At 45.8% G+C, this 20,959-nt stretch overlaps 1 pseudogene; it reads right to left on the reverse strand.

Annotated features, from left to right (window-relative positions):
- Positions 1 to 6,292: 6,292 nt before the first annotated feature.
- The window catches only part of LOC136460728 (transcription termination factor MTERF2, chloroplastic-like), a 28,744-nt pseudogene continuing 14,077 nt past the window's right edge, over positions 6,293 to 20,959 (reverse strand).

The raw sequence follows: 20,959 nt of genomic DNA on the forward strand, positions 1-20,959 counted from the left end.
CCGCGAGCTCCAAGCCGCCGTCAGCGTCCCCGCGCGTGGTCCGAGGCGCGGCGACGCGCACTCCGGGGGTGGCCGCTGCGCTCCACGGGCGGCGGCCCGCGCTCCGGGTGGATGGGGATTAGGGTTTGGAGGATTATATATGGCCCAGGAAGGTTGGGCCTAGTGGGCCGGCGGGTGGAGCACAGGGTGGGCAAGCGGGCTGGTGGCTGGACTAGGTTGGTGGAAGGCTGGTTTGATGAAACCAGCTGGCTAAGGTGTTTGGTTCGAGCTACTAAACTTTAGCAGAGTAGCTTTTAGTCATAGCGTTTGGTTAAAAAGTTACTAAAATGACTAAAAGCTACTAAATTTAGTAGTTACTAGACAAACCAAACAGACACCCACACTCAGATGAAACGGAGGGTAACTGCCACCCTGGGTGCGGTAGCTACCCATCCACTAGAATGTTCAGACAGCTCTGGCTCCGGTCTTCCTTCCCAGCTTTTTTCTCATTTGGGAAAATGCAGGACCACGTCGTTTCGTCCTTTGCTACACGCTGCAGAGTAGCACAAAATTTCCATCCGCACTTGCACCAATTCAATGGAAGCGAGACCAATTCAATGGACGTATAGATGGTTTGTTTATTTTCGATTTTCTTTTTCAGTAGACCCAGACTATCATCCGCACTCTGGTCCCAGGCTCCCAGCATGCATGCACAGCCACCTAGCGGATGCCCTCCCCCTGGCACCACACGGGGGTGCGTTTTAGGATTTCTGGATTTGCTAGCAGAGTATTCATTTTTTTTTTATAATGGACGAAACGCAGCCCAGGCCTTTATGGTGTCGTCGAATCAGGAACATGCAGAATGCTTGGTCGTGTCTAGCCGAAATTGAAAATTTTCGCTGGCCTTCGAATTTGTTCAGATGTTTTTGGAGGCTGTGCGTTCCGATTTTGTATCATGGACTCGTGGTGAAGTAGATATTAGGATTTGAAGCTTAAAGAATTTTGAACTCTTTGTGCAAACAAAATGTGAGATAGACGAGAATGGAGTGTCTGAGCACCACACAAGGACATCTAAAAGCTGCAAAGCCACGTGGTTGTCAGGGACCTTCAACACATTTGTTCAGCAATCCACCCATGGCCTCTTTGTCCTTTGAAGAAATGATTCTGAAGTCTAGAGCCTTCAAAATAAAGAAAATCTAAGTAGACGCCAGAACCTGTGAACATGCAGCAACACCTTTCATGTTTCTTTGATCTTACTACATGTTTGAACAGTATTTAGCAGTCTGCATTACTCAGATCATTAGCCATAATTCAGGATGCTTGTGGTTGTGGGGGGGAATCAGGATGATGTGCCGTGGTAGACTGCATGCAGCAGTCCTTCGAGGGGTTGCAGACTACGGCCACTGCAAAGTTTGGATGGCGAATGAAGCATACAGGCAGCAGAAGCACGCCGCGTAATGACAGGCTACTTCATATCGACTACCTCTGGATAGCAGGCTGTAGCATGCAAGACCGGCCAACCCTGTGCGTGCATGCCATAGTGTTAGGCATGCAAATACTAGACCCAAACACTAACCCTATCAACCCAACCCACTCTGTCTACTTGTCCCACCAAAGAACACTACGAGTGCAGGACAAGAAACGGAGACGCGTGAGGAGGATGAAGAAACGTTTTGGGTACCGGGTCAGTGGGTCACCCTATAAAACTCTGCATCGCTACGTAGTGTAGTGGTCCTAGTCCGACCTCATAATGCACGTCATTTTTTTTTTGCCCGAAAGTACATGAAAATTTGGCGCACCGATGGCCTCTTTGTCCTTTCAGAAATGATTCTGAACTCTAGACACGCAGCGATGGTCCCAATTGCATGCGTCTGCCCCAAAAGCGAACTGAGCAAACGGCAGAGAAGGGGCTGACATCGTACTGCTATGCCATTTGTATTGAACCAGCATCGTCCATCAGATTGCGCTACTAAGACACGTGTCCAACATCATATATATATATATATATATATATATATATATATATATATATATATATATATATATATATATATATATATATATATATATATATATATATATATATAAGTATCAAGACACTATCTGTTGGCGCTGAGTTTTCCATCTTTGCATGGCATGCTCGGTGCTTCGGTGCTCGCTCACTTGTTGCTAGGGTTTTTGCTGCTACTCCGGTGGTGCAGTGCATGATGTGGCTGAGGTCCTCGATGGTCCGATATGGAAGAAGAAAGAGCGGGGTAGGAGGCAGAAAGAGAGGTGGATGAGAGAATGATGAATGGGCTCCACAATAGACAATGACTGATGGTATGAAAACTCTATCCATCCCATTTAGCTGACTGATGGTGTGAAAACTCTATCCATCCTATTTATATTTAGTTTGATCACTCCAACCAAATAGACAACAGAGATGGACATATCCCTCTTAATAACCAAACACAGAATAGGAACATCCCATCCAAAGTCAAGGATGAAACCATCCCATCCTAGGACATCCCCAAACCAAACACGCTCACCCCTTTGGATGCACTCTCTCTTCTCTCTCACACACACATACACCATATCCCTATAAGGGTCTTTGAAAGACCGAGCTAACAGAACTCGAGATTGATGAAGTCATCATAGGCGTCTCGCTGTCGATGAAAATGTCGCCTACCACTGAAAGGATAACACTGTTAAAATTCTAAAATAAATTCAGAAAAATATAAACACCTATATCAAGTCGAGAATTTGAACTTTGATGAAAAGTTTCTATCACAAGGATCCAACTAGCATAAAGTTATTGCTTGGGTGATCGTTGTTTTTCTTGACATTTGGTGGTCACAATTCTTCTACTGTTTCTTGATTAAGCGATTCAAGAGTAATTTGCTTTGGTGACTGTTTTTTTCTTGACATTTAGATTTACTGGACACGATCCTTGTCCTTGTCAACGGATGCAACAAAAGAACAGGATGTAAAGTGAGTGGAGGAAACATACACGTGGATGGACAGATGATACTGAGACTCTATGATCAAACGATTGGGCTGATTTGCTGACATGGTTTCATGAGGATTATTGAGTTCTATAGTAATTATTGATTTTCAGTGGTTTTCATCTATGTGTATGTTTGGATAAGTTAGGACTAGTCACTAATTAAGGTTGACTAGCCAGTTGACTAATAACTAGTTAAAAGCTTGAATAAAAATTGAGTCTGTCTACCAAACAACCATGTGTTTTATGTAGTTTCAACACATGAATTTTTTTTGCATCATAGAATTAAAATCCAATGGCCTCCATCCTCCTTCTACTTTCAGACAATCATAAATCATAAGATCACAGATCCACGTATCACAAGAAATAATTTTTTTTTATACAAGGACAAAAGGATAAATCAGTTTTTTCACGTAGATAGACGCGTGAAGTATCACTTTTTTTATATACCCGGCCGGCCGCGGAGATTCATCTACCTGCAGTTCGTGTTCGATCCTGATTTGCTACGAATTCAATTCAAATTCAATGCGTGGTGGTGAGATCAAATCCAACGAGACACGTACCTGATGTTCCTGGCGGACCTGCGCGCGCCTGGACCCGCCGGTGGGGGACGGCTACCTGGGCAACTGCATCAAGGGCGTCCTGGCGAAGGCGGACGCCGGGGACCTGCTGTTCGACGGCGAGCTAGGAAACAGAAGAAAAGAGAGGGAGAGAGGTACAACAAAATCCATGTATTTTTTTTTTCTAAAACACGTGTGTGTTGTATAGCATTTCTAATAAAAAATTAGGCCACCTATTAACTCTTTTTTTAAGCTTCTCATCTGAGTACAGCTGTAGTATCCGTTCATACACAAACACAGGGGCGGATTCAGGGCCCGGGCTGTAGCTCGGGGTGAGTCCATGTAGCCCCTGTAACATATGTGGTGTTTAGCCTAAAAAACTATGATCTTAATTAGACAAAAAGAGGCATAGGAATCAAGATCAGACTGTTTTGAACGTGAATCAGCAGCTCAGCCCGGGGCGCAGCCCCGTTCTGGATCCGCCCCTGCACAAACACACGTCCACACTACACACGCACAGTCCACACACACCACACGTGTACAAATTAGACCTACAACTACACACAGATCAGAAGACCACGTCCTTATAGAGATCACTGGGACCATCCATGGCTCCGTAGGCGATGGGCACGTCGCAACCTCTTTGTGGCTCCACGCGAGAGAGGCTACATATTAATAACGGGAATAAATCCTGGTGAGAGGCGGGAGTTCGATTCAGTGGCGGCAGCCTGCACACCTGGCTAGCTAGCCACCCGAGCCTAGCTCAGTTCTTGCCACAAATTAGCTCTCTATTTGGATATATTAGAGCTAATTTTAGCTATTTTTTAAATAGCTAGCAATTAGCCCTTGTAAATAAGACGTAGCAACAATGCCCCGTCCCACGAAACATAGCCATGGATCGGTGAAGTTTCTCGGCTTGTTCTTTCGCTTTGCTTGTAGAAGTGACTTCAACGGAGGCACGCATTAATCTGTGGTACGTCAGTTAGGATAACAGCTAGCGTGCCGCGTGCGCCGTGCAATATGAGCGTCTGTGCAATTTCGTCGTCGGACCTCCGTGCAAAGCAAAGCTTAGCCATTTAGCATAATGTCTGTATAAATAGCACCGTTATTCAGGCTTGATGATTTTCGTTTCCTATCATCCTATTCGGCTATTCCGTGTGCTGTGGAACACTGGAGAGATATATAGCTGGCGGTTGGTATTCCCTAGCAACTAGCAAGCATGGCTGTGACACTCACGAGGCACCACGTCGGCACCGTCCTCAGCATCGCGCTGTTTGTGCTCAGCTCGTGCGTCGCGATGCGCCGCTCGCTCCGCCGCGGCGACCACTCGGCGGCGATGTTCGTCACGGCAGCAGCTTTGCTCCTCGCCGCTCTCCACGTGACAGTCCGGGCACACGAGCGGGCGGCGAGACGCCGCCGGGGCGCGCTCAAGGCCCTGGCCTGGGCGCTGTCCTCGGCCCTGACGGGCATGTTCGCCCACCGCGTCGCCGCGATCGCCCCGTTCGCCGTCATGGTCTGGAGCATGGCCGGCGCTGCAGTGACTGGTGGGTTCTACCTCCTGTTCGTGGTGCACGACCATGGCATGGAGACGCTGCCGTACGTCCCTAGGTAGGGTAGTGACCATCGACAGGAACCATGACACATACGAGTACTACGCTGCTGGTGTGCCGCAGCCTCCAAGAAGTGATCATGTGGAGTAAATTGTTTGCATGTGATGCAAATATCCATCTATATCTCTTGTAAACCAAAACCCCATTAATACTATTTCTCTGCTTCCACATTGTCACGTCATCACTGTTTCCACCGTCCGATATTAACTAGCAATCTCCACCCTTACCGTTAGTTGTTTGAACCATAATCCCACCTAATGCCTTCTGCAAGTGCTCCTCTTGTAAGCACACCCTACCCGGCCAAGTTGTTGTGGTTCATCTGTGTGCGGTACGCACGCTCGAGCTTTCTAATGCCACCACTCTTCCGATTTCTCTCCCCACTTCACCTCTTCCGCTACCTTGACAATTTAGTTATAATTTAGGAGCTGCCACTAGCTTGAACCCCACACCACTCTCTCACAAATCCACGTCCATGGAAGCTTCTTAATCAATTATCCAAAGTTAGTCCAATTAGCAGGGGTACTTTCCATTGAGGCACCGATCTAGCGTGTTCCCACCATGATTATCGCAAATCTCGAACCAGAGGCTTACTTCATTCATGCCCGTGAGGTACCCATTACACAGTTATAGGCTTTGAAGCTAGCTGGGACAGTGTCATGCATACTTCTTGGCCTCTACCGTGTTTCTGCACACATATTATTTCTCATACTTCTGTTTCTAGAGCTTGGTTTGTAGCATTGACTAAGAGATGCATGTCAGCATGCCATCATTTTATTCTACTAAATGGTTGCATGTTCGTATAGATCACAAGATCGTCTATTCAGCTCATATAAATGACATTATGTTTTCGTTTGACATTTGTCATATGTCTTCATAAAGTCAATAGAGAAGTTACCCAACTCCTACTGGATTTTGGTATTCCAACTCACACATGCCTTTTGCAATCTTTCAAGGATGGATAGTGAATGTTATTTAAATCTTTATCTTCTCTTACCAGCTTCAGATATCTGATTACCAATCATCTTAGATCACCCTCACAATACCTGCGGCAACGCGTGGCGAATTCATTTCTGCGTACCAGAACAGAACTCCAGAAGCATGAGTTGAAACATGATAACATTGATAATCAGAATCCAAAACAAGGTATATGAAAATGACATCATGATGCTTTGGTCAACAAAATTTCCTAAGCTTAGCCTACTGAGGTTCTGCAATTCTGAAGCTATGAGCCAAGTACAGAGCTGCAGCCTTGAAGAGTACACATCAAGGTATCTGAATGTATTGAGAATGAAATGCAACTGCAGTTGCTTCCCATATATAGCCAGTTTGCTGGAATCATTTCATTGCGTGCCTCAGGTGGCTATTTTCACATTGCAAGCAGATGCATATGCATCGGCAAGGCTAGGAAGAACATCCTTATGAGGATGTACATACCTTGAGCAGAACACGCTATCACTAAGCGAGACCATCGTGTAGAAGCTCTGATCTTTTCGGATCAATCCTTTCTCCTGGAGCACCTTCATGACGTAATGCCGGGGCACCAGCCGGCGTTCCAGACTGTACATCAGGATTGTGGGCAAGCCCTGAATGTACTTGGTATCCACGCCGACCACTTTGGTCAGGAACTCACAGATGCGCTGAATCCTCTCCCTGGAGCGCACCAGCACCAACGGGTTCCTCTGCACCATTCTGGCAACCTCAGCGTCTGAGCACCCGAGAATCTTGGCCATCATCTTGAGCTTAGAGGCCATGGTCTCCGGGGCGAGGCCCGCCACGGCGGTCACAGCCTGCCTGAACAAAAGCGTGTTGCGGGGCACGCCCATCTCATCAGCACGCACGAGGATGGCCCTGGTGCTGTCCGGGTTGCCGGTGAGCAGCCTCGGGTTGGACACGCACATTTTGCCAATCTCCTGTTCAGATAGACCGTACTCCTGGAGCAGCCGGATGTTGGTCTTCACCACCTTGTGGAGGTCGGAGGTTACGAGGTAGGAGTTACGCCTGACGATGCGGAGGAACTTGTCGGGCGAGCCGAGGAAGGGCATCCAGAAGCCGAGCTTCTCGTCGATGTTGAAGGTGCGGAATGAATAGGGGGCCACGCGGACGAAGCTGCTGATCTGCGCGCCGGAGAAGCCGTTGTTAGATTCATTTCATTCGTATTCACCAGATCGGGTACACAGTGAAGTAGGGGTGCATGTTCTTGAATCACAGTATATACACAAAACCTAATGCATGAACTACAGAGACATAAAAGGGAGAAAAGGGATAGGTGGAGTATGAAGTCGCAGACCATCGAATGCCGTAGTGGTGGAAGCGCCGGCCGGGGTCTCGTTCGCTGATGCCATCTGTGCGCCGGCAGTGACGTTCGGTGGAGAGAGGAGTCGGTGCAGTGAAGTGGTGGCGCAGTGGAGACGGTGGCGGCTTCCCGTCACTGGCTGCGCCCCTCTCGGATCGGGATAGGGAATATCGGTGGGGAGTGGCGGCTCAGGTGAACCTCGTATCGAGAGCCTGTCGGCCCCTACCTTTATTTATAGCGCAGTGTGACGGGGCCCACCAACCGTGTAGGGTTGGGCGTCCCCGATCAGGACGCGAGAACAAGGCCCAAAAGGCTGTTGGGCCTAACTGGTGGGAGATAAAACCTAACATTCTCCCCCTTGATCTCTCATCTGTTCTTCGTTCTTTAATTTCATACTCAAAACTTTCAATTCATATTTTTCTTGCTTCTATCCTATTCCTTTACAGATTAGTGCATAGAGTTATCTCATCGTCACAGCAATCAGTGTCGTTAGACTAACAGCCACAACACCCCTCTTCGTATTGGAATGAAATTCTCTCTTGGGCCCTTCATATGTTCGGGAGTCATAGGCTTTCCCTTAAACCCATGCCAGCTACGTATTCTCTGAACACGTTGGGTGGTAAGCCCTTTGTGAGCGGATCCGCGAGCATTTTGTCTGTATTTATATGCTCAAGATTTATTATATTATCTCGAACTTTATCTTTCACAACATAGTACTTTATGTCAATGTGTTTGGCAGCACCACTTGACCTATTGTTGTGAGCATACTGTATCGCTGGGTTGTTATCACAATACAACCTCATAGGTTCATTTATGTTATCAATCACTTTCAATCCGGGTATGAATTTTTTCAGCCAATTCATCTGCCCCGTTGTCTCATAGCATGCTACAAACTCGGCATACATTGTCGAGGATGTAGTTACGGTTTGTTTGGAGTTTTTCCACGATATAGTCCCTCCTGCGAGAGTAAATATATATCCTGACGTGGATTTTCTTTCTTCTCCCGTATAATCAGAATCTGAATACCCCTCTATTTGTAGGGAATCAGATCTTCTATACGTAAGCATGAGGCCTTTCGTACCCTGCAAATAACGCAGGACTTTCTTCACTAATTTCCAATGTTCAATTCCTAAATTTTTTTGATATCTGCCAAGTAACCCGATAACAAAAGCTAAGTCAGAGCGTGTATACACTTGAGCATATTGTAAACTTTCAACAACCGAAGCATACAGTACCACTTTCATTCGGTCAATTTCATATTGGTTCTTGAGACACTGATGTTCCCCAAATCTATCACCCTTGACTATAGGTGCAGGTGAAGAACTACACGCATGCATACTAAATTTATTCAGGACCTTTTCTATGTATGCCTTTTGCGATAATCCTAGAACCCCCTTTCTTCTGTCTCGGTGAATCTCTATTCCCAAAACGAACGAGGCCTCACCGAGATCTTTCATATCAAAGTTTGAGGCCAAGAATTTCTTCGTTTCCATTAGTAGATTGATATCACTACTAGCAAGCAAGATATCATCCACATACAAAATTAGGAATATGTACTTTCCATTCTTGAACTTTGCGTAAACGCAATTGTCCTCAACATTTTCCTTAAACCCAAAATCTTTTATCGTTCTATCAAACTTCAAATACCACTGTCTCGAAGCTTGCTTCAATCCGTAGATTGATTTCTTTAGGTGGCATACCATATTTCCTTTTTCTTTTACGACAAAACCTTTCGGTTGTGCCATATAAACATTTTCTTCCAAATCCCCGTTAAGGAAAGTCGTCCTTACATCCATTTGATGTAACTCTAAATCATAGTGGGCTACAAGTGCCATTATAATTCTGAAGGAATCTTTACATAAGACTGGAGAAAACGTCTCATTATAATCAATCCCTTCTCTTTGCGTAAAGCCCTTCGCCACAAGTCGCGCTTTAAATCTTTCTACATTCCCTTGGGAGTCATATTTTGTTTTGTAGATCTATTTACAGCCTACTGTTTTGGCTTCTTTAGGAATAATTTCTAAGTCCCAAACTTTATTGGTACTCATTAACTTTATTTCATCTTCCATGGCCTTAAGCCACTCTGATGAGTGGTCGCTTCTCATGGCTTCTTCAAATAAGGTGGGATCATCCCCCATCTGAAATTCTTCTATCTCATAAACTTCATAGTCATCAGTAATAGCTGATCTTCTTATTCTTTGAGACCTTCTAGGTGCTTCTGGCACTTGTTCCACGTTGGGCTGTTGGTTTTCTTCCTCATGTGTGACATTTGGTTCTATAGGTTCCTCAAGGATAGGTTCCTCATGTTTATTCATTGTCGCCACAGGAGAACTTGCAACAGGTGTTGGCACTATAGTGTCTTGCACTATCGGCGCAACAACAGCAGGTAGCGTGAAGAATGGTTCTTCAACCATCGGAGTGGGTACATGCACCCGCTTCTCCTGTAGGCTAATTTCTCGTGCTACCATGCTCCCCCTGATCATGTTATCCTCTAAGAACACAGCGTGTCTTGTTTCTACAATCTTCGTATGTCTGTCAGGACAATAGAAGCGATATCCTTTCGATCTTTCTAGATAGCCAATAAAATGGTAGCTGACTGTCTTGGAGTCTAACTTTCCTATATTTGGGTTAAACACTTTTGTCTCAGCCGGACAACCCCACACACGCAAATGGTTAAGTGAGGGTTCCCTTCCTGTCCATAATTCATACGGTGTTTTAGGCACCGATTTACTTGGTACTCGATTAAGTATGTGAATGACGGTTTCCAGTGTCTCCATCCATAAACTAATCGGTAATGTGGAGTAACTCATCATGCTTCTTACCATATCCATTAAGGTACGGTTACGTCTTTCAGCCACTCCATTCTGTTGAAGCTCCCCCGGTGTGGAGTACTGAGCAACAATGCCATTTTCTTGTAGGAACTTTGCAAACGGTCCAGGAATTTGGCCATATGGGGTATGTCGCCCATAGTACTCTCCACCTCGGTCTGATCGTACTATCTTGATTTTCTTATTGTGCTGATTTTCAACTTCAGTTTTAAATATTTTGAATTTATCCAATGCTTCCAATCTTTCTTTAATTGGATAAATATTGCCATAACAAGAGTAGTCGTCTGTGAATGTTATAAACGAATCATAACCATCCACACTTTTCACAGGAAAAGGACCACATATGTCTATGTGGATTATTTCTAAAATTTCTGTGCTTCGTTTGGCATCTTTCTTAATTTTCTTGACATACTTTCCTTTGATACAATCAACACATTGTTCTAAATCTAAAAATTCTAAGTGCGGAAGAATTGATTCCTTAACCAATCGTTCTATTCTCCCCCTCGAAATATGGCCCAAGCGACAATGCCATAATTTTGAAGAGACAGTATCAATTTTCTTCCGCTTCTTAGTTACATTCGCAGATGGGGAATCATTCACATTCTCATCGCATACATTGTTCGCATTCTCAGCAAGAGATAATAAATAAAGCTTGTCTTGTCAGAAGGCGAGACCAACACATTTATTATTAACCAGTATCTTACACTTGCCACCACCAAAATAGCAATCAATTCCATCATCATCAAGTTTCGAAACACTTATTAAATTTCTACGCAAAGAGGGAACATAAAGTACTTCTTTAAGTCTAAGTACAAAACCATTATTCAATTCTAAAGAAAAAACTCCAATGGCTTCAACATTGGCTTGCACTCCATTTGCAACTTTAATAGTTCTTTCTCCTCTTTGCAAGGTTCTCGTCCCACTTAACCCCTGTAAGGAATTTACAACATGAGTAGTTGCACCTGAATCAACCCACCAAGTGGATTTATCATAACATAAATATAGGGATTCATCTACAAATGTAATAAATTCATCACCTTTCTTTAGTAGAGATTTCAGGAAGTCTGGACAATCCCTCTTGTAGTGTCCCTTCTTGAAGTAGTGCTTGCACTGAGCTTTTTCAGCTCCACCATACTGCTGATTCTCAGAATCCTAGGGTTTCTTTCTCTGTGAATTGGAGGAAGAGGCCTTATCCCACTTAGGTTTCCCTTGTTGTTTAGAATTCTTGCCATTAAAGTTCTTTCTTTTGTTATCCTTCACAAAATGAGCGGATTCACCCTGTGAGGACTTTATCCTCTCCTCTTCTTGAGCACACATTGAGATGAGTCTTTCTATGCCCCATCTTTCAGGCTGCATATTGTAATTCACAATGAAGGTGTCATATTCTTTTGGCAAAGAAGCAAAAATCAAATGAATCAAGAAATCCTCCTCCTTCAAATTCATTTTCTTTAGCTTAGATGTCGTAGTGTTCATCTTCAAAATGTGCTCTCTTATGCTACCACCAGTGAATTTCTCATTCACAAGCTTCTTAATCAGTGAACTTGCTGTGGCCTTGGTAGACCCAATAAACTGACTCTTGATTTTCTTAAGATATTCTGTGGTAGTAGCACATTCAGGGATTGAGCCCCTTATCTATTCTTCTATGGTGGCCTTGGCCACCAACAGGCACTTGCGGTTGGAGAGAGTCCATTGCCTATGTTCAAGGTCATATTTCATTCTTATTTTAGGATGATCATGCTTTCGAGCAGCGAAATCAGCGTCAGATTCATTTTCACCTCTCACTGGGTCCTCTGCTTTTCTCTTATCTAAACAAGGATTTAGATCTAGGGTTTGGGTTCTAGTTTGGCACGTCGGCGAGGGCCGATGGCTCGGTCTTTGTCCCACGCGGTGGGGATGCCGCCAGTGGGATAAGGGCCCAGGTAGGACCCCATTCATCCATTCATGTTAGGGTTAGAGTTAGGGCTCGTTCATGTTCTTTCCGATCGGAAATTGGTTCAATCGTTCGATCTTTCTTTTCAATAAAACTGGCTCTGATACCAATGTTAGATTCATTTCATTCATATTCAACAGATCGGGTACACAGTAAAGTAGGGGTACATGTTCTTGAATCACAGTATATACACAAAACCTAATGCATGAACTACAGAGACATAAAAGGGAGAAAAGAGATAGGTGGAGTATGAAGTCGCAGACCATCGAAGGCCGTAGTGGTCAAAGTAGTCGGAGTGGTGGAAGCGCCGGCCAGGGTCTCATTCGCTGATGCCATCTACGCGTCGGCAGCAATGTTTGGTGGAGAGAGGAGTCGGTGCAGTGAAGTGGTGGCGCAGTGGAGACGGTGGCGGCTTCCCGTCACTGGCTGCGCCCCTCTCGGATCGGGATGGGAAATATCGGTGGGGAGTGGCGGCTTAGGTGAACCTCGTATTGAGAGCCTATCGGCCCCCACCTTTATTTATAGCGCAGTGTGACGGGGGCCCACCAACCATGTAGGGTTAGGTGCCCCCGATCAAGGCGCGAGAACAAGGCCCAAAAGGTCGTTGGGCCTAACTGGTGGGAGATCAAACCTAACAGCCGTAGCTGCGGAAGCGGTCCACGCGGACCCGCAGGGTGTTGTCGATGCTGTAGTTGAGGATGCACGGGTCTTTGGCCACGAGCAGCGTGATGTCGGCCTTGGTGAGGCCGAGCGCCGGGCCGATGAGGAAGGAGAGCACTGCGTCGGCGTTGGAGGACGATTTCTAGTGGGAGATACACTTGGCGGCTTTCGTGGCTTGCTCTCGGGTGATGCCGCAGGTGGAGAAGAGGTAGTCATCGGCGGCGAAGTGGCTCGGAGAGGAGTAGGTCGTGCTTGATCGGACCCTGCAAGTGTCCGGTCACTCAATGACTTTTCTCTGTGCTGCCCGACAACACAACCGGACACACCCTGCCAGCGTCCGGTCGCTCAGCGACCTAGCGTCCGGTCGTTTGACCGACGCCAGCGTCTTCGCTGTTATAACTGGCCGGACACGTCGGTTCCTTAGAGACCAGCGTCTGGTCACATTGTGACCAGCGAGACTAACTCCTTTTCACTTCTAACTTCTTCACCCTTGCTCAAATGTGCCAACCACCAAGTGTATCACCTTATGCACATGTGTTAGCATATTTTCACAAGGGTGTTAGCATTCCACAAGATCCTAAATGCATATGCAATGAGTTAGAGCATCTAGTGGCACTTTGATAACCGTATTTTGATACGAGTTTCACCCCTCTTAATAGTACGGCTATCAAACCTTAATGTGATCACACTCTCTAAGTGTCTTGATCACTAAAACAAAATAGCTCCTATGGTTTATACCTTTGCCTTGAGCTTTTTGTTTTTCTCTTTCTTCTTTCCAAGTCCAAGCACTTGATCATCATCATGGTATCATCATCATCATGCTATGATCTTCATTTGCTTCACCACTTGGAGTGTGCTACCTATCTCATGATCACTTGATAAACTAGGTTAGCACTTAGGGTTTCATCAATTCACCAAAACCAAACTAGAGCTTTCAAGTAGTTAGATAGATGTATTTTTATTTTAATAGTTGTTGTTGCCGTATTACTAAGTGTTGCATCATTATTCATGCATATAGATCACGAGTTGGTAGAGTTCGTGCCAGTGGATGAACAAGATTATGAAGAGGTCATTGAGGAGTACGAGGAGGAGATCCTCATACTAGAGGGAGCCCCAGAGCCTTTTGGTGCTGACTTTGCTGACCCACCGCCTGCCCAAGGCAAGCCCCGGTGCATAACCCATATTTTATGATCACTAAATATATATATGAGGTTGTGTCCTGTGGCCAATAGGGCATAGCTTGGTTACACTTTTTCCATGTCTATGTTAGTTAAGGACCGGCCGTTGCAATGGACGCTAGGCAAGTCATAGATCTATTATCCTGAGTACATACTTGGGTATGGGCGCAGGGAAGACTTGTTGCTCTCTTGTCTTGGATCTGGCTCTTTCTGGACCGACTGATTGGAGGCAGGGATGGTGGAGGTCCTTGCACCGCACTGAGTCTAGGACTCAGGAGTGGGGGCTTGGAGTCCATGTTTGGACAGGGACCTAGACACCCAGGATAGGAGGGTGATGGGTTGGTCCTACTTGTGCCTAGGGTACAAGCGGGGCATGTGTTTTTAGGGTACCTAGCTAGGTACATTGGTTCGTGAATCACCGCTGAGTCAGTATGACTTGTCTTAACTCTAGCAGCGTAGTAAGAACTGAAAGATAAAGGTGATGAAATGGAACTAATTGCTCAACTCTTGCTTAAAAGTAGAACAAGTGCTATTATAGACTGGCTAGATAATAAATTAATACGGCTGGTAATAATAACATAAATAAGGACTCACTATTAGCATTGCTTTCTACAAAAAGAAAACCAGCAAACCATGAAGCTTTGCATATCCCTTGGAGTCAGGAAATTATTCCCACTAGACGGATAAGTCTTGCGAGTACATTGTGTACTCAGGGTTTATTCACCCATATTGCAGGTAATGCATGAGGAGTACCTTTGTGTGGAGGATTCTTCTAGAATAAAAGGTACACATGAGTCTATGTCTAGGCCAGAAAGCTTTTTTTACTTTTAATTCACTTTTAGCACTGGACTAAAAATGGTCCATCTAAACTTTAGTCTAACTAAGCTTTAGTCTACCTAAACTTTAGCTCTAGGTGATCCAAATAAGATCTAATTACATTAGTTTCTGAGAGATGAGATGGTGATGAATCACATGCCATTTCATAAACTAAAAAAAGAGTAAGAAGACTGTAAGGAAAATGGACACTTGGCCCATTTACTTTGGATTTTGGTGTTTGATGACCAACACAACCAAATTGGACTAATGAATTTGCAAGTGATTGTTTTGTAGTTCAATAGGATGCAAGACATGACTTGGATGAAGGCGATGTGATGATCCGATGATCAACACCATAAGCAAGATCTTAGAAGTACAAGAGAAGACCCAAGATATAAGTAAAGTCCAAGCACGAAGATAGGAACCAAGCCGGACGCAAGATCACAAAGAAATGAGCTCACCAAAGTGATTGGACGCTGGACCGGACGCTGGCAGAAAGCAATCGGACGCTCCGATCAAGAAGCTCGGCAACAGGCGTCAGCAGCAGCGACCAGACGCTGGACCGGACGCTGCGGCTAATCGACCGGATGCAGGACAACAGAGTCCGGTTGAGTACAGAGAGGTTCCAGAGCGGCAAAACTACGACCGGACGCTGGCAGCGTCCGATCAGTGGATCGCGGCTCTAACAGTCGGGATGACCGGACGCGTCCGGCTAGGATGACTTCAGCGTCCAGTCAGTAGCAGAAAAGCGGGATTTCGTCCCCAACGGCTACTTTCTCAGTGGGGCTTATAAATACAACCCCAACCAGCCATTTGAGAAGTGGGGAGCTGAGGAAACATACCAAGGGTGTTGATACACCATTTTAGTGATCTCCACTTGCATAGTGATTAGTGTTTCATTAGGTGATTAGCATAGGTGCTTTGCGAAGTGCTTAGGTTGATTAGACCACTGCTTATGCGCTTGCTCTAGGTTTAGGCCTAGTGTTTAGTGAGGTTTGCATACCTCTTACCACTCGGTGCTTGCGCGCACCATTGTTGTACATCAGAGGGGCTTGTAGTCTTGCGAGATCACATCAACCACGTTTGTGGTGGTGTGGCCGCCACCGTGTACCAGAGGGAACAAGGCCCGCGACGTTTTGGCCGGAAGCTTGATAGTGATGACGGCGGGGAGCATCCGGGAGAGGCCTGCCGGAAGGCACGTCAGAGACCCACTTGCGCGTGGGAAAGGCCCGAGGCTATCCATGGAGTTACATGACTAGGAGCTTGGCCCTTGCGAGGGATTCCTTGCGAGGGGCTCCAACGAGGACTAGGGGAAGCTTGAGCGCTTCTCGATACCTCGGTAAAAATATCGGAGTCATCAATGGGAGTTTGCATATCTCTACCTTGCTCTTTAGCTTCCACATTTACATTGATTGTATTACTCCTTTTGCGATAGAGATAGCAACACATTAGCAAAACCGTAGTTGCACATTTAGATAGTTTATCTTTTGCATAGGTTTTGCTAAGGTTAGTAAAAGAGGCCATAATTTAGAAGTAGATTTTTAAGTTGCCTAATTCACCCCCCATCTTAGCCGTCACGGTCCCCTTCAATTGGTATCGAAGCCGGTTGGCTCAATTTGGACCTTTGGCTTAACTGTTGTTGAGCCGACGCTATTTAGAGTGGTTGGGATGGATACCTCTAGTCCTCCACACTTTGACGACACTAACTTCCCCTATTATAAAGTTAGAATGGCTTGCTACCTTGAGGCGGTTGATTTGGAAGTTTGGAGAGTCACTCGTAACAGGATGAAACCCATTAAGAATCCCGATAAACCCACAAAGAGTGAAGAAAAGGAAATACATTTCAATGCTAGAGCTAAGAATTGCTTATTTGAATCTTTTAGCATGGATATGTTTAACCAAGTGTCCATTTTAAATACAGCACATGAAATTTGGCTAAAACTCCAAGAGGTCCATGATGGCACTTCTAATGTCCGTGAGTAAAAATATTGTCTAGCTAAATAAAATTATGATTCCTTTACAATGAATGATGATGAGCTTGTTCGTGATATGTATTCTCGTTTGAATCTAATTATCAATGAGCTCCATTCAATAGGATTAACAAACCTAGATGATACGGATATCGTGAGGAAGATCATCTCCATGCTACCACAAAAGAAATATGCAAGCATCATCACCATCCTTCACAACATGGAGAACTTGAGCACCATGACCCCGGCCATAGTCATTGGCAAGATAGTGGTATTTGAAATGTCATGCAAGATGGGTCAAGAAGAAGCCTCTTCATCAAGCAAAGGCAAAGCTCTCGCATGTAGCGAGAAAAAGAAGATGAAGGACAAGCAAGTTGAGAAAAGCTCAAGCTCAAGCTCCTCAAGTGAAGATGAAGAAGAAGAAGATGAGGATGATGATGATGATGAAGATTCAAGTGATGATGATCAATCTTTCTCCTCCACCTCTGACCTTGATGAAGAATCAATCAAGCTTATCAACAAGGTGGAGAAGATGATCCAAAGGCTCAATATCAAGGGAGTCTTTTTCATACGTCGCCGTGTCGCCGTGTTGGACCCGTACGCACATCATGGAGTCTTTTTCATCGCACTGCCGTCCTTTTCCTTAAGTAGAAATTCGCACCATGACAAGCCGCCATCCCATTGCCTGCAATGGCACCGCGCCGGCCGAACCGCGCCAAGGCTGAACCGCAGAGCCTGGCCCATCTTCATAAGTGTGCACGTTTGGAGGTCACGTGGAAGTCTAGCGTTGTGCCAAGCCTACTGCTGTTGCATCCGTATGGTGCCGGGGCCTCAATTGGATTTTCGCCGCCGTTGACCCCATTAAGCCAAACGACATCGCCCATCAAATTGGTCATGTGTAGTCCACCTCTTTCCAATTCACCATGCACCCAACTAGACCTATTAGTTAGCCTACGAATGGAGTCGACCCGATGAGTTCTCGTGCTCCAGTGAGGTAATGTGGGACGTTTTCCCCATGGCGGTCCGCCATGGACGGCGAGGCAGGTGCTCAGCCAGGGCGATGCTCCTTGCTCCTTTGTCTCAATTGAGCAGGGCTTTTGCGTCTTCTTGCCTTGTTTGCCTCGCCCGTGAAGCGGTTTCGTCGACGGAGCAGCAGGTCACTGGGAACGCCTTCACCGCGACCGCGCGTGAACTAGAACCACCTAGCGCACATGGCCAACCCCATTGTCGAGCCTCGTGACTTTGTCCAGCCCATCCATCATGTCTCTAGTGAGGCCCTCTTGCTCCTAGGGTACGTGGTTGAGCCGATTAGGGTCTAGGTCACCCAGGACGCTTTCGCTATCGCCAGCGAACTAGATTAGATGCCGTTCCCATGGCCAGCGTGATTGGGAGTGGTAGTGATTCAATTAGGACTTCGATGTTGTTGCTCTTAGCCTGTAGATGGATACCGGGTGGCGGTAGTGGCGTTAAGTTAGGTAAATTCACCGACGTCGGTGTTGCCATGGCTAGACCCCGCCATGGCACATGGCTACGCCTTTGTGCTGCACCATTCATGGTGTTTGTTACCTCGATCTGTTGCGCGTTGCACGTAGAGTGTCATGGTGGTGCTGGTTGGTGCCGGGGAGGTCTGTGCTCGCCGACGTTTGGCCAGAGAGGCCACAGCCTCTGTTATTTCTAGCCAGGGAGTTCGTGACACGAATTCGAAGTGACCCAGGGGGTTAAGTGTGAGAGTCAGTGAGAGAGGGGAATAGTAGAATGGACTATGGTTCCATTTGATTGGAAGCTAAGGGCTCTTTTGCATAATGCGGCATGCGCGTGGGTCTTCCCTCCGTGGGCCGCTGTCACACGTGGGCCATGCCATGCTAGGCCACGCCGGTGTGCTGCACGGGAGCGCGCGCGGGTATTGCGAGAGTGGGCTGAGCCACGAGATGGGTCACGTGGTGAAGTTTAGTTTCTTATTTTCTAGTGAATTAACAAGCGCTTATTCAATTTAGTTGTGAGCTAAACTTTGATAATTTGTAGAACATCTTGTAGGTGTCCAAAAATAGTGAAACAAAATTTGTTAGGTTCACAAAAATGCCATCTATCTGTTAGTGTAGTTAGTTTACAGTTAGCTATGATACTAATAGGTTCATAAATTTGATTTAGAAAGCTTAGTATTACTTAGCTTAATATTTGTAGAAATTTTTATGGTAAATTGATGATAGCTTTAGCCATGAAAATTTACAGTAAGATCATTAGATTATTATGTACTCACTGTAATTTTTGTAGCCCTAGAGTAAGTTGATAAATAGAGTAGCTATTATCCCTGTTTTATCATATATAGGTAAATCGGTATTAGGAGTAAGAATACCTTTAGTTGCTATGGTAATGTATGTCATGCTTCATACTTGTTAGTGGTAATAGTAGGTAACTTAGTACCTTGGTCGGTAGCACAAGCTTAGTAGTGAAAGGTCCTAATGGCTAGAGGGGGGTGAATAGCCTAATAAAAATTTCTACAACAACACTTAACAAAAGGTTAGACAATTATGAGACGAAGCAAGAGTTGCGCTAGCCTACTCAAAGTGCAAGCCACCTACCACAATTCTAATTTAGATAGTATCTATTCACACAATAGCTATGACACTACACTATGTTAGTGAGCTCTCAAAGGCTAACTAAAGAGCCACACCAACCTAGCAAGCAAGCTCTCACAACTAGCTACACTAAAGAGCTTGACAACTAGTTTGCGCTAATGTAAAGAGAGTGATCAAGAAGGTTATACCACTATGTATATGGAGGAACCAATCAATCACAAGGATGAATAACAATAAAAACCAATCACCTCGGAATCAAAGGATGAACACAATGATTTTTACCGAGGTTCACTTGCTTACCGGCAAGCTACTCCTTGTTGTGGCGATTCACTCACTTGGAGGTTTACGCGCTAATTGGTTTCACACGCCAAACCCTCAATAGGGTGCTGCACAACCAACACAAGATGAGGATCACACAAGCCACGAGCAATCCTCTAGAGTACCTTTTTGGTGCTCCACCGGGGAAAGGTCAAGAACCCCTCACAATCACCACGATCGAAACTGGAGACAATCACCACCCTCCGCTCAACGATCCTCGCTGCTCCAAGCCATCTAGGTGGCGGCAACCACCAAGAGTAACAAGCGAATCCCACAGCGAAACATGAACACCAAGTGCCTCTAGATGCAATCACTCAAGCAATGCACTTGGATTCTCTCCCAATCTCATAAAGATGATGAATCAATGATGGAGATGTGTGGGAGGGCTTTGGCTAAGCTCACAAGGTTGCTATGTCAATGAAAATGGCCAAAAGTGTGAGCTTCAACCGGCCATGGGGCTTAAATAGAAGCCCCTAGGAAATAGAGCCGTTGTACCCCTTCACTGGGCACAGCGCGGGGTGACTGGATGCTCTGGTCCGATCGACCAGATGCTCTGGTCCAATCGACCGGACGCTGGCCCTCAACGTCCGGTCACATGATTCATGCCATGTGTCCCCTGCTTCAAATACTGTTCATTAGATTTCAACGATCATCTGTTGACTGGACACAACAGCTCAATGTGACCAGACACTGAGCCCCAGCGTCTGGTCGTTTCCAGTAAGCATCCAGAGATGTCTTTCTTTGACCGGACGCGTCTGGACGTGCTTGACCGGACCCTGCAAGCATATAGTCACTCAGTGACTTTTCTCTGCGCTACCCGACAACACGACCGGACACACCCTACCAGCGTCCGGTCGCTGAGCGACCCAGCGTCCGGTCGTTTGACTGATGCCAGCATCTTTGCTATTACAACTGACCGGACGCGTCGGTTCCTTAGAGACCAGCGTTCGGTCACCTTGTGACCAGCGAGACTAACTCCTTTTCACTTCTAACTTCTTCACCCTTGCTCAAATGTGCCAACCACCAAGTGTATCACCTTGTGCACATGTGTTAGTATATTTTCACAAATATTTTCAAGGGTGTTAGCATTCCACTAGATCCTAAATGCACATGCAATGAGTTAGAGCATCTAGTGGCACTTTGATAACCGCATTTCGATACGAGTTTCACCCCTCTTAATAGTATAGCTATCAAACCTAAATGTGATCACACTCTCTAAGTGTCTTGATCACCAAAACAAAATAGCTCCTATGGT

Source organism: Miscanthus floridulus, chromosome 6 (assembly GCF_019320115.1).
Source record: "Miscanthus floridulus cultivar M001 chromosome 6, ASM1932011v1, whole genome shotgun sequence".
Taxonomy (NCBI): Eukaryota; Viridiplantae; Streptophyta; class Magnoliopsida; order Poales; family Poaceae; genus Miscanthus; species Miscanthus floridulus.